Consider the following 13,955-nt stretch of genomic DNA (forward strand, 5'->3'; position numbering starts at 1 on the left):
CACAAAAACAGCCGCTTTTGCGCAAAAACTTGCCAACTGTCTACACTGTCCGCTTGAATTTGCGCAAGAACACTGACTTTGTAATGTACAAAACTTGCGCAAGGGGGCCAGTGTAGACAGGGAAGAATTGTTTTGCGCAAAAAGGCCCCAATGGCTAAAATGGCGATCGGGGCTTTCTTGCGCAAAATCGCGTCTAGACTGGCCACAGATGCTTTTGCACAAAAGCATCCTTGCCAATCTAGATGCTCTTTTGCGGAAATACTTTTAACAGAAAAACTTTTCCATTAAAAGTATTTCCGCAAAATCATGCCAGTCTAGATGTAGCCATGTTGTTTTCTATCGCATGACTGTTTTTCTCTTGCATGAGGGATGGCTAGCCTTCAATTATTAACATCATTAGGAAATAATGTGTAGAAATGTGCTGCACAAATTGCACTTGCAAAGCCACTAGGACTCCTCAATGATCATGTTTAATTTTATCCTGTGATAATTTTCTGACAGTTAGTGTGTTTGATTGTTTCAATGATGAAAGTCATATGTATTAAAGCATCAAAGAAGGATTCAGAAGAGACACTAAGCCCAATATACTGGACAAAATATTTGAAATGTTAATAGGATCTTTAGTAGTTGACAATGACCGCTATGATTTTTCAAAGCATTTTAATGCAGTTTGACTTTGTTACCTCTGAAGGAAGAATTTTAGACTTGAGTTTTTCACTTGCAAAAAGAGCAAAAACAATTGCAACTTATTTTATAGATCTAGAGAAACTCTTGTCGTTCTTGTTTCAAAATCTGTACAATTGGTATTGTCCAAGCCGATTTGCTTACATGAAAAATCTAAAAGATTTGATCTGAACATCTAACAACTTTGGAAAAAAATGTATCTGGATCTAAACTACTGGTCATGGTTATATTAAAAAAACAGAAAATGTAATTTTGATACAAATGAGACACAGCACTTTAAAATTTATAGGATTTTTATACAGTTTCCTAATCTTATTGTAGATGCACCTAACTATTTATATAGGACAACCTGCCTGCTCGTGGGAATGTTATCTATACTGCCTTTTATCACATTTACTGTATATTGCTACAGGATTTTATTTAGCAAATTCTTTTTGTGGAATTTAATTCTGGTTACATTGTGTATTTTCCATCAACAAATGAAATGAAATGTATACAGTAGAAAATGAGCTGTGTTTTAAAATGTTCAGACTTGTCAGGTATCCATTAATCTATAGATATATTCTGTGTAGGAAGTAGAAAGGAATATGAGTTTTTACATTCTTTGTATTTAATATTTACCTGTGGCCATGTATGAAATAGTTCTAATAAAACTGCAGCTACTTACAGTTTACAGAATGGGGCTAATGCTGGCAGTTGATCCTAAACTGACACAAACCAGATATTCTCTTAATGTTACTCCAAGGAATTTTAAACTGACTCTGTTAAAGCCAGGGTTATTTGCCTTGGGGATGCCTAATGGAAGGGTTATTATAACACTGTCCACAAATAGGTGTCTTGAGAGAGCTAGGGCCATAATACTTCATTGACAGCTAATAGATTGTGCTATTGCTGTATCATAGTGATCTCTGAGGTCAAAGGTCATATCTCTCCCTTAATATTTAAATAAAGATACTTGACTAGAGCAGAAAACAGCTTATTGCCAGTGATGGCTGCTGCTCAATTTACAAGAACCTTTACAAAGTCATGCTAATTCCTGGCCTTCTTAGAATGCACGGTAACCTTTCATAAATCCATCTTTTCCAGATGTCCTTGGAAATGACAGTTATAAAACTACAAATGATTTGTAATGCAAAATGGGACTGACAGACTTGAAGATTAGTTCTCAATGTACTAAAATGACTAACGACTATAGCTAACAAAAGGCTTAAAATGCATCAATAAGTATCTGCCAAAACAGCTCATGACTATCTTAAACATACTTAGTAACTGCTGGAAAATATGTTTATGATATGACAAGTAGCAGTTTTCCTCATCCTGGAGCAGAACTTCCTGTGCTTTGGGTCAGTCTAGAAGAGAGATTTTAAACAGATCATATTTTAGAATCCCTGACCTTATTGTTTGTGTCATTTTCTTTATGATTGAAACCCTGTTTGAATCACAGGATGATTGTCAAATAACGGGCTAAGTTGTGGACAAGACATGAAAAACTGTGTTTAAGTAATAATGGACCTTTATTGTTTGTGGTAATTTGGAAAAGATCTATTTGTTTAAGAAAAATGTATAGGGACACTATAAACACTCAAGTATTCTGTTATGCCTGCTAATTGTTTTGATAAACAGTATTTTATTGCACATATATAGCAGCAATTAATGCGGTGAGGCTGGCAGCGGGAACCCCACGACTGTCAGCTTTGATAAATATGGTTCTACTGTACTAATGGGGAAAAAAAGTCTGTGTAAAAACCTTCAAAATACATGCAAAATTGTGGGCTGTGCAAACTACGATAATTAATATTAAAAATATTGTGAAAGCCTAATATTGTGGGATTAGCAATTTCTGCAATATCAAAAATTAGGTAGGGCCTTATTTATTATGCATAAAAAAAAACCTGTGGGACCAAATACTGCCCTTTTCTAAACCGGGAGCAAATCAATGAGGTTTAAAGAAACATTTAGATTTAGAAATGAACGCAGAAAACGTGGCTGGCTGAAATTCATAATAATTTCTCCATCAACATTTAAAACACACACGCATAGGCCTTCTTATTTTAGTCTATAGGGTTTAGGAAGTGTATCTGATCATAGGTTCAAATTTAATCATATAGGATGGTGTATATTTATAAAAATATTTTCTGCTACTTCTGAGGCTGTTTATAATTTGAAAAAAAAAAAGATGTTTTAGAAATATGCCTTATGAGCAATACATAGTTTTACTATCTATTTTCAACTAATGGAGAAAATCAGTGGGAAAAAAAAGGCAACAAAGATTTCTGGATCTAGTAGAAAACAAGAAAATATTTCCTATTACTTTTTTAGAAATAGCCTTTGATAGCCCAAAACATAGAATATGTGCTTTCTGGCTGGATCCAATCCTCTGATCAGAGTTAGCCTGCTTCATAAAGCATTAGGATGACACTAATAGCTCATAGAAGTAACAAGACCTGCTGTGGGAAAGGAATCTGCTTTATAACCTGCGTACAACAACACCTCTCTTCTTCATTTCCTCTCCTACTTTCAGTTTATGTACCCTCACTTTCATTCTCATATCTATCAGCCAGAATAGGTAACTCCAGGGAAATAATACTACACAGTATGACTGGAATTCTGTGGCATTTTTGTTATTGAGGTGTTTTGGGTTATTGGTTGTGTTAGACCAATCTATACTGCTGATACTGTCATCTTATTCATATTTTCACACCTTGAAAGTGACTTAGAAGAAAGTTAGTTCTTATTAGAACCAAATTATTAGCTGTGATACATTGATACATTTAACCCGGTTATGAATTTTTTGCCAATTCTGATAAATCTGTGGAAATCAATTTAAATACAATAGTTTATCAAAATATATTCCAGCAGATAGGATATTCACAAACTTGCATCTAAGCTATTTAGCATTTCGTATTTGAGGAATGTGGCTCTTTGCCCAGATCTCATGGTATCATTTCTGCTCTCTGACTGGATGAGTGAATATTATTAATCAGCTGCTCCCTGACATTTGAATAAAAAGTTATTCATACAGATATTCATTAATAGCAATTAATGCAGGGCTCAAATATGGTCAAAACAATTATTTAGAATCAGAATGAATGTTTGTGAAACTTGTGTATGTACTTTCTTTGCAAGTCTCATACAATGTGTGTGTGACATTTTTCCCCTCCCTGAAAGTCCTTGGGCCTTGGCTGAGAGCACAATAGTTACTATATTATGTTTTATGCATAGTTAATAGCTGGAATGAACAAAAGGGATTAATAGAAACAGCATGACTTTTATGTGTAACTGCAGTATCTATGGCTTACTGTGTCTATGAATGAGTATAATTACCCTCAGACAGATTTGAACCTGAGACCTCGGTACAGAAGCCTCTACAGCTTGAGCTATAAAGTCAGCATGCTTTCAGATTAGGTGATAGAGCTCCCTTGGTCTTATCTCTCTCTGTAAGTGGTCCAAGTGTCATTACATGGGACAGTGAACCACACCGAGGCTATAGCTACACTGCAGAGCTTTTGCACAAAAACTCGTGGTGCATCCACACTACAAGCATGTTTTTGTGCAAGAAAATTTACAGTAAATTGGAAGAAGAGAGGGCTTTTTGTGCAAGAGCTATGAGGAGTGCATGTGGATGGGAAACAGGAGTTTTGTGTGCAAAAACAGCCTATCAAAAGAAGCACAGGTGCCCTGGTGGCTATTCTGTTAATGGGAATCAGAGCTTTCTTGCGCAAGAACATCTATGCAGTGTGGACGCTCTCTTGTGCAGGAAGTTTTTGCGGAATATCTCTTCTGCAAAAAGCTTCTTGTGCAAGAAGCCTGCAGCATAGATGTAGCCTCGGTGTATGGGGATTATATGAGCATCAGAACAAAGTGTTCTGTTTTGGAGAACGAGTACTGCCTTGACCCCATAACCCTTTCATCTAGCTGGCCATGACAGAATAACAAAGGAAGGGAATAAAGTGTTGGTGTTCACCCAAGTCCTGAGTAAAGCTGGCAATTAGCTTTCCATATTTTTTCTTCCATACAAGAGTGTTCTTACAAGCAGGTTGTCCTCTGCATTCTAGTCCCAGTGCTCACTGTTCTTTCTCCCTCTCCCTCTTCTAGAGCCTTCTGATCTACGCTCTACATAACTCACAACTACAGCTACATACTTGACAATTTCTTCTTAAGCACCAATTACACAGACATCTGTGACATCTGAAATCAAATTAAGACAACGAGTAATTAGATTTGCGGTTATACTGATGTAAATTCAGTGGTTTCAGGTTTACATTCAGGTTACCAAGATCAGAATCTGTCTTTCCATAAAAGTTATAAATAAATTTTATAAAAGAGTTGAAAATACACTTGTAGATACATGCCTGGCTTGTGAGTGGTATACGGACAGTTTGTTTGGCTACACAGATGTTTAACTCATACAGGATAAATCAGCAATATCATGGCTTTTAAAAAAAAGAGACAGTGAAAAATACAAAGGTCAAAGCTGTTTATTTTGTGGGGAGCAGAAAATTAGGAAATAAAAGAAACTTCCCAGTTCAAGTTAACAAGAACTGAACATGCAATGTAATACAAGTAAATCTTTTACCCAAGTAGGTAAGAAATATGACAGGGCAAATAGTACTGTAGCAGCAGCACCATTGTTCTAAAACCTTTAGCTACATGCCCTCATAATAAATCCCTCTGTCCTAGTTCTGACCATTCACCATCAAGAAACTACACAAGAAAGGATGGGGACAGAAAGGCTATGTCTAGATTGGCATGATTTTCCGCAAATGCTTTTAACGGAAAAGTTTTCCGTTAAAAGCATTTGCGGAAAAGAGCATCTAGATTGGCACGGATGCTTTTCCGCAAAAGCACTTTTTGCAGAAAAGCGTTCGTGCCAATCTAGAAGTGCTTTTCCGCAAAAAAGCCCCGATCGCCATTTTCACGATCGGGGCTTTTTTGCACAAAACCAATCTGAGCTGTCTACACTGGCCCTTTTGCGCAAAAGCTTTTATGCAAAAGGACTTTTGCCTGAACGGGAGCAGCATAGTATTTCTGCAAGAAGCACTGATTTCAGACAATAGGAAGTCAGTGTTCTTGCGGAAATTCAAGTGGCCAGTGTAGACAGCTGGCAAGTTTTTTGGCAAAAGCAGATGATTTTGCGGAAAAGCTTGCCAGTCTAGACACAGCCTTAGGGTACGTCTACACAGCAACATTATTTTGAAATAACTTAGTCTGCATCCACACAGCAGGCAGTTATTTTGAAATAATGTGGAAATACTGCCAAGCTGGAGGACTTCTAACTCTGACTCCTGTAACACTCATTGTATGATGAATAAGGAAAGTCGGGGGATCTTTTTCCAAGGGAAAATTCTTTCCTGAACCCAATTATGGTGATCAGTTGAATCCTGAGCATGTCATCAAGACCCACTAGCCAGACACCTGGGAAGGAATTTTCTGTAGTAACTCAGAGTCTTTCCCATCTAGGACACGGAAGATTGATGCTGCCGCCATTGATCATCCGGGGTTTGATTCAGCAGGTGTAGTATAGACCCACTAGATCAAACTAAAAGGGAACCCTCATCAGCCCTGGTACTTCTGCTCCTCGTGAGGAGTAAGGGAAGCTGATGGGAGCATTTGCTCCCATTGACCTCCCACAGTGTGGACATGGATTTAAGATATGCTGACGCTAGCTATGTAATTTATGTAGCTGGAGTTGCATATTTTACTTCGACCTTCCCTTGTAGTGTAGACAGGCCCTAGTACCCCAGTGCTGGCTGTTGGGGATTTTTAATGCAGTGGCAGACACATACCATTGTAGATGTTCCCATCATCCCCTCTGTAAACTTATCAAGCTCAGGCTTGAAGCCAATTAAGTTATTTGCCCCCACTGCTCCTTTTGGGAGGCTGTTTCACAACTTCACTCCCCTGCAATTAGAAATCTTTGCTTTCAGCCTAAACTTGTTGATGGCCACTTCATATCCATTTTTTCTTGCATCAACATTGGCTCTATAACTCTTTCCCTTCCTGCTTGCTATTTATCCCTCTAATATATATATGGAGAGCAATCATATCTCCACTTAGCCTTCATTTGAATAGTTTAACTAAGAAAAACTCCTTGAGTCTCCTCTCATAAGGTAGGTTTTCCAATCCCCTGATCCTAGTATCCCTGCACCTGTTCAAGTCTGTATTCATCTTTCTTAAACACAGGAGACCAGAATTGCACACAGTATGCCAAATGAGGTCTCACCAGTGCCTTATATAATGCCAATAATAGTTCCCTGTCCACTGGAAATATTGTATCTTGGCTAGGATTGCATTAGTCTGATGGGCACACAAAAATAAGTTGGTGGTCAGAGAGAATATGTCATATAATTTGTACATTACCATAAAACTTCCACAAAGAAAAAAACAGTAGAGTTGCGAAGAGGGAATTCAATCTCTTTTGGGGTTCAAGGTTTCCATTTCTTTTTACAGTTTAATTGGTTCTCTATATAAGGATTTGTTTTTCCTTTCTCCTATGATGTCTTTGTCATCCAGAAAACAAAAATACGTGTACAGGTATTTTGACCTACTAGTATTTATTTCACTCAAAAATATCTGCCGCCCCAAGGTATCCATTATCAGAATCAGAGTGCCTTGTTTTATGAAATGCTCACACTTAGGTAACTGTCAGTTCCCCTTCAGCATTAGATGGGAACTATTAGTATAAGGCTTGAGAGAACTATGAATAACTTGCCTGGTGAAAAGGCTTTATAAATGTTCTCTTTCTTCCATGTCTGAGGAGAGTTTAATTAATGCAAATTAAGAAAATTAGAGGTGAGTGGAAAAATTAGGGCAGAAGCTGAAAATAAAAATAGATCTGCAAAATATTAGATCTCCCTTGGTCTCAAAAGAGATCAATAAAATCTTAACAAGAGAAAAAGCACTTAAAGAATTCCTCTGGGGCCAACAAAAGTCTAATGTGTGATATTTTGAAAATGCCATAATTTAAGGACAAAACAATGTTATTTTTATATTCTACAGAACCACATACTCCACCTCATCCTCCTATTAAAAATCATACTCAACTACTCACACCACACTGACACAATATCTTGGGGGGTGGGCATTTCTACCCATTCTTCCCATGTTTCAGCAATTCCAGAAGTCAGTCACCGGAGAAGTCATAATTATGAAAATATCCTTCACAATTCAGACAGGAATTACAGATTCCTTTTTAAGTTATGTACCACACAGGAGATTGGCTGGTAAACAGTACTATAGCAAACAGGCCCAATAATTTTTTCAGGTCATCCTACTCTGACTGTTTGAATCTCTGATGAACTGCTTACTCCATCTTTAATTAGCATTAACGCTAATAAACACTATTTACTATTCATATTTGCTCATATCCCTTAGATTAACCGCTGTTTAATATGTAGTTAAAATTATTCTGCACCTCATCAGCTGATATATGTGAAATACCAGAGAGAACAAAAGAAGCTTAATCTTCCATGAAGCTTCAGTCAAGTGAAACTGTACATAATCCAGAGACAGTTTCTTTTTGATAACCTGTCCTTGATACACACTGCTTGTCCCATATCTCTGTCTCTGCATATTTTGTACTTGTTCATAAAAAATCATGATTATCATTAATTTACTAGTTTTCACCCACTTGGGATCTAAATGTGCAACCCCTGAATGTAGTGCTTTTTACTGTGACCTGTCCAGTGACAGCACTGTGGGCTAACTACCATGATACCAATAGAACCACTCATAATATCATCATACCCAGGAAAAGAGAAGGGGCTGCAGGATTCAGGTTTTGAAAAGGAACTGTAATTGCAAACTCCTTGAGACAGGAACCTGTCATTTTTGTCTGCTAAGTAATGGCACTTCTGTCTATGGGTGTTGTACAAATAAATACAAATGAAAAATAATAGCAGTTGGCAAAAAACTTACTCATTGATATAGACAGCAGGATTGCTGGTGATCACTTCCTCACACCAGTAGTCCCAGTGAAGTGGCTGGTTCCCCTGCAAGATTATTCCCCTTTGTAAGTGCACATTAGTGTCAGGGCTTCATGAACAGGACTTCATTAAATAAACTAGATTTTCAGAATAAACATTCCTGTAGCTTGAAATAGTGAATATTATTTTAAAATCACATATAGTAGCAGTAGGATTTTAATTTATCAAATTGTTATACCCGTTAACAACTTGGGGCTAGATCCTGGCATAGCTGTATTGAAGTCAGTGAAGTTACAGCAATGTATTGTAGCTGAGCATATGTTCCTTGACACACATCTTTTATTCATATTTCACTCTGGTCATAATATCTGTCTCTCTGAGGCTCCATTTTCACATCTCCTCCCTGATTTTGTATCATATATGTGTATGGTATGCACAGTAAATTAAGCATTTCAGTAATTCTTCAAGATACCTATTCGTTCCTGGAAATAACTTCCATCCTCATGAATGGAAGATTTGTATGTATGTAGAGACACTAGTTCCCCTTAATTATCCAAATTTAGAAGGAACAAAAACAGTATGCTCACCAATTAGTAAAGCAAAAGTTAAGACTTTACAAACTAGGCAAAAACAATAAAACCCTTTTTAGTTACACTTTTTATTCCACTAGAGGTCTCTCTCGTAACAGCTTTCCTTCTGCTGGGATCATTAATTATTTTACTCAAAGGAACAATTCCACCTTTTAGATTGGAATGCCTCACTTTAAGTATTATGCTAGAGAAAGATATAATGCCTCCTTAGCTTTTCCTCCTGCTGATGAGTAGATGTTGGGTTCACTGAATGAATCATCTTGGATATTTTAATACACAATGGATATACTTTAGCAAAGAAGTTTGAGCTTTCACCTTGGCTTCCAAAAGGTTGAAAATTTGACCAGATAAAACAATATGTGACTGTAAAAAGTGCCTTCTCATTGAGAGACAGGCAGCATGATACTTCAGACTCTCCTAAGGACACCCAGCAGTTGGAATATACTTAGATCCCATAATTGCAAGTATGAACCCCCTCACATTAATATCTATTTCTTTTTAAAGGAAAGTGTTTTCCCACTTGAGTTAGTCCTAAATATTTAGTATTTTCACTTTCTAATCCTGCATCTATTTTTTTAATAAAATGGGAATATTACTTTAAAGAGATTCTAGCTATTTTCATTGTATTGTCATTATAAAAAATCAATTATTATTCATAATTAGTAAACAAACTATTGAAATACAATACTTAAATTTTTAAAAATTCTGATAGGTGCCCCACACCTGGAACCTCCTACTTGGATGAAACACAACAATAACTAGCTTAAAATAGGAATAATTCATTGTGATTCTTAAAAACAGAGGAAATGAAAAAAATGAAAAGAAATTACCCTCCCCATAAACAATGCAAACCATGTTTGAACAAAGTACAGTAAAACACACTGATATCAACTGAAAGACTGTATAAATATTCATGGGGTATAAAGAATTTGCAGATTTCTGAGGACAGTGGAGGAGAAAGGTGGAGAGACAGTTGCATCTTTCTCAGCACAGGGAGTTACATGTAAGAGGCAAAGAGGGACATACTGTAGCAATCAATTCCAATGTTATGTTGGAGGAAGATTCAATGTAAGTGAACAGATTCCACAGCTAAACACAGAGGTAGGCATTATATAACAGTGAGGGGAAACAAAGAAATTTGAAGGAATAGCAGTAATATGACACAACTTGGTCAAAATCAGAAGAAAAAGTCACGAAGTTCTGGAAGGAGACAAACGGTGTTGTGAATTGAGCAAGACAGCATTTTAAGGAGTGTATGATTCCAGAACCACAACATTCAGGCTGTGCTGAAAGATTGTAAGATGCAACCTATTTCCTGTAAGTAACTGGAATGTACAGTTAGTGTGCAAATACATGCACACCACAATACCATATCAGTGAATTTACTTTTGATTTTCAACCCATTGAGATCACACCAGGTGCTTAAAAAGACAATGGGTTTTTTTGCATATCTTTTATGACACCAAAGTATTTGTTCAGGATCATGCTGAACTGCAGCAAATATTTCCTTTAAGGTTTTTAAGGGCCAGACTTTCTACTCCATGTCATTCCCATCTTTCCAAAATGGTACAATTCTGATTTTTCAGCATTTCTCCCTCCCCCCACTTTGTGCTGCCCTTGTACAGGTGTGAATAGCTGCAGAGAGGCAGGGCAGTGTAATCTTTTTTCAGTGATATTTTTTTGTTTGTTAAAAATGGCTCGAATCTTGGGCCATGGCACATCCAGTGAGTGGGTGGCACAGATCTGAACATCCCTGTTGGACCCACCCTCACACAAGCCTGTATTTATTCTGAGGCTATCTTGTCACACTGGTCCCAGACAGGATACCTTCACTTCATTACTGCTGCACTGCTAGGGGAGAGAGTTGTGTTACCTAGTTCCTCAGCCAGCCAGGAGAAATGGAAGCAATATCCTATGTCTACACTGGTGGCTTCTTGCACAAGAACATCTTGTGCAAGGGTTTTTGTGCAAGAAATCTTGCACAAGAAAACGTCCACACTGCCATGTGCAAGCTGTGCTTTTGCACAAGAGCATCCATGGCAGTGTGGACGCCCTCTTGCTCAATAAAGCTCTGATGGCCATTTTAGCCATAGGGCTTTCTTGCACAAGAAATCCCTGCCAAGCGTCCACACTGCCCTCTTGTGCAAGAGCTCCTGTGCAAGAGGGCTTACACCTGTTAAAAAAGAGCATAGCTCTTGCGCAAGAAGCCCTCTCTTACCACACTGTACTGTAAATTTTCTTGCGTAAGAGCAGCAGGCAGCGTGGACGTTCTGTGGATTCTTGTGCAACAACGGCCATACTTGAGCAAGAAGTCACGAGTGTAGACATAGCCCAAGAATCAGAATCTCAAAGCAGGAGCAGCAAGCCGTAGGCAGAAGTTGGGGTTGCTAGTGACCCCACTGAATACAGAGTAGCAGCTTGTAAGGAGACATGACAGCATGTGTGATGGAAGGGGTCTTGCCTCCTTACTTTAATGTGGTGGGTAGACTCCTGCTCATCTGCCTGACAGTCCAGGAGACTGAAAGTGCAGCTCCCAGAGAACTCCTGTCTGTGAACTCTAGCAAGTATGCAGTCTGGGCCCCACTGTGAAGAACAATCTTCTCATTGCATGGCCATCAAGGTAGGAGGACATAGCAGCTTTTTTAATCCATCCCTTTTGCCTCAGGAAACCATTTCATTTTGCAGCACTGTTAGGGACCCAGTTCAGTCTATCTTTCCACCTTCTTGAGAAACTCCATTGTAGTCCTCCCTATGGTTCCAGGAAAGGGAGAGAAGGCTCAAACCTGCTATTTATCCTTTGTAGTGTCCCATATTATGATAGTAGCCTAGATCATAGCACTGTTGTATTATGCTCTGTACTACCCTAAGTAAGAGATAATCCCTGATCCAGAGAAGTGAAGTGGTCACGCCCAGGTCGCTTGTCCTACCCTCCTACTTAGCCTTTCACAGGGGCTGAGGGAGTGTTCTGGGGGAGTGAAAAAAGCATGCTGAATGCTTCCCTGATTCAGATGTGGAGGACAGATGCCTGCACTTGTCTTTGTGACATAGACTGAGATTGAAGTTGGCCTCTTTGAGTCATTTTACACGCACACCCTCCAATAGGCAGGATAACCCCTAGGGCTGGTTTGCTCAATGCAGTACCAGATAATACTGCAGCAAGGGGCATGGACTAAAACTAAATAAGAGGGACTAGGGGAATATGGAAGATGCCTGGCTTCCTTTGTTCTTCTTAAAGTAGAGGGTAAATCTCTCCCCCCCCCCCATCTGCCTTGCTTTTCCTACTTTGGGTCAGCAGCACCTGCCTACAATGACTCTAATCCTTAATTGTTGCAATTAGACTCCCCACTCCTCTTTCAATCTACTTCAGACACTCACAAGGGCCTAACCACATCCCTCACTGCTGAATAAGATAGTCATGGTGCCCACATTTTAATTTGATTCTAATTAGGCTAATGCATGCATTAGGAAAGTGGGAGAAGGCTTTATTGTCTCTGCATGCGCCCTTGTTCTTCAGGCCCTTCACCTAGTATCAGTAATCATTAAGATTTTCAGTTTGCCTGTTCCTCTGATGTGAACTGTTTTAACATACACCCCAAAAAAGAATTGCAGCCATTTTGGAAGGTATTGTGGGTATTGAATATAGATGGCACCACTCATTTAATCGGCTGTTTCTATATAATCTAGGCTGAGGGCTGGATAGAAGACAATCTAAAGTGGAGGCATCACAACTCTGAGAAGAATTCCACTACAGGAGGAGGATTTCTAGTGAAGGGTTTCCATGCTAAAGGAAAACATTGCTTAACTAGGGATAGTCAGGGCTTTCTGGCTCCAGAATTTCATCCAGGGAGCATAAGCTAAGGAAGGAAGATGACCAGGAAACAAGTCTTGCTTTAGCAAGGAAGAGGATGAGAAATTTGGAGGCCAGAGGTTAAAAGAGTAATGTAGGGGAAAGAAATGAGACTCAGGGAATGAGGAAACAAAAGAGAAGGTCCATCACTGGGCTGATTTGAGGGATAGGGTGCCAGAAAACATATTTTTCAATGGTACTAATATGTATATACTGCCCTGTAATAGAATTTGAGTTTTCTGAACCTAGGCTACTTCCTATCTGAAGGGAAGATTACCTGCTTCTCCTGCCCCCCCGGTGACTGTGCCATATTAAATCAGGTATTTTCCAGTTATTTCCCTCCTTCTTCACAATTCCCAGCACAGAAAGGAGAAAAGCTCTAAGTGGTTAGTAATTCCTTTGCATGGCAGGAACTAGGTGAAATAGTCCAAGTGTAGGTGCTATAAATCTAAGAGTCTGCCTCTGTGGAACATAAGAGGCAGGAAGCAAGATCATTTCCATCAGCTCTTCACTCCACCCCCATAGGGAGCTTCATAACTTGCTTCAAAGGTTCAGGGTTTTTTTTTTCCCCCACAGAAGGCTAAACTTTCTGCTTACCCAGCCCAGACCATTGACCTTCTGATCAAGCCCTAAAAGTGTTCCCAGGTTTCCTTTGAAATACTGTATTACTGTTCTGTTGCTTAGGATTTTCACCAATGAGTAAGATAAGAAAGTGATTTACAGCTAGTGATAAGGCTTTTGAGCTCCTGCACTATCCCTGCTATAGGATAAATCCCCATCCGCCAATGAGATTATGTAGAGCTCTGCATATAGATAGTAACAGCAGAATGTTGCAATTGAGTTCCATATAAGACTTGGGGAGCAAAGTTTTGCCATAATAATTTTATCTTTAAAGAAATATTATGTTAT

This window comes from Pelodiscus sinensis, chromosome 1 (assembly GCF_052426305.1).
Source record: "Pelodiscus sinensis isolate ZL-2025 chromosome 1, ASM5242630v1, whole genome shotgun sequence".
NCBI classification, from domain to species: Eukaryota; Metazoa; Chordata; order Testudines; family Trionychidae; genus Pelodiscus; species Pelodiscus sinensis.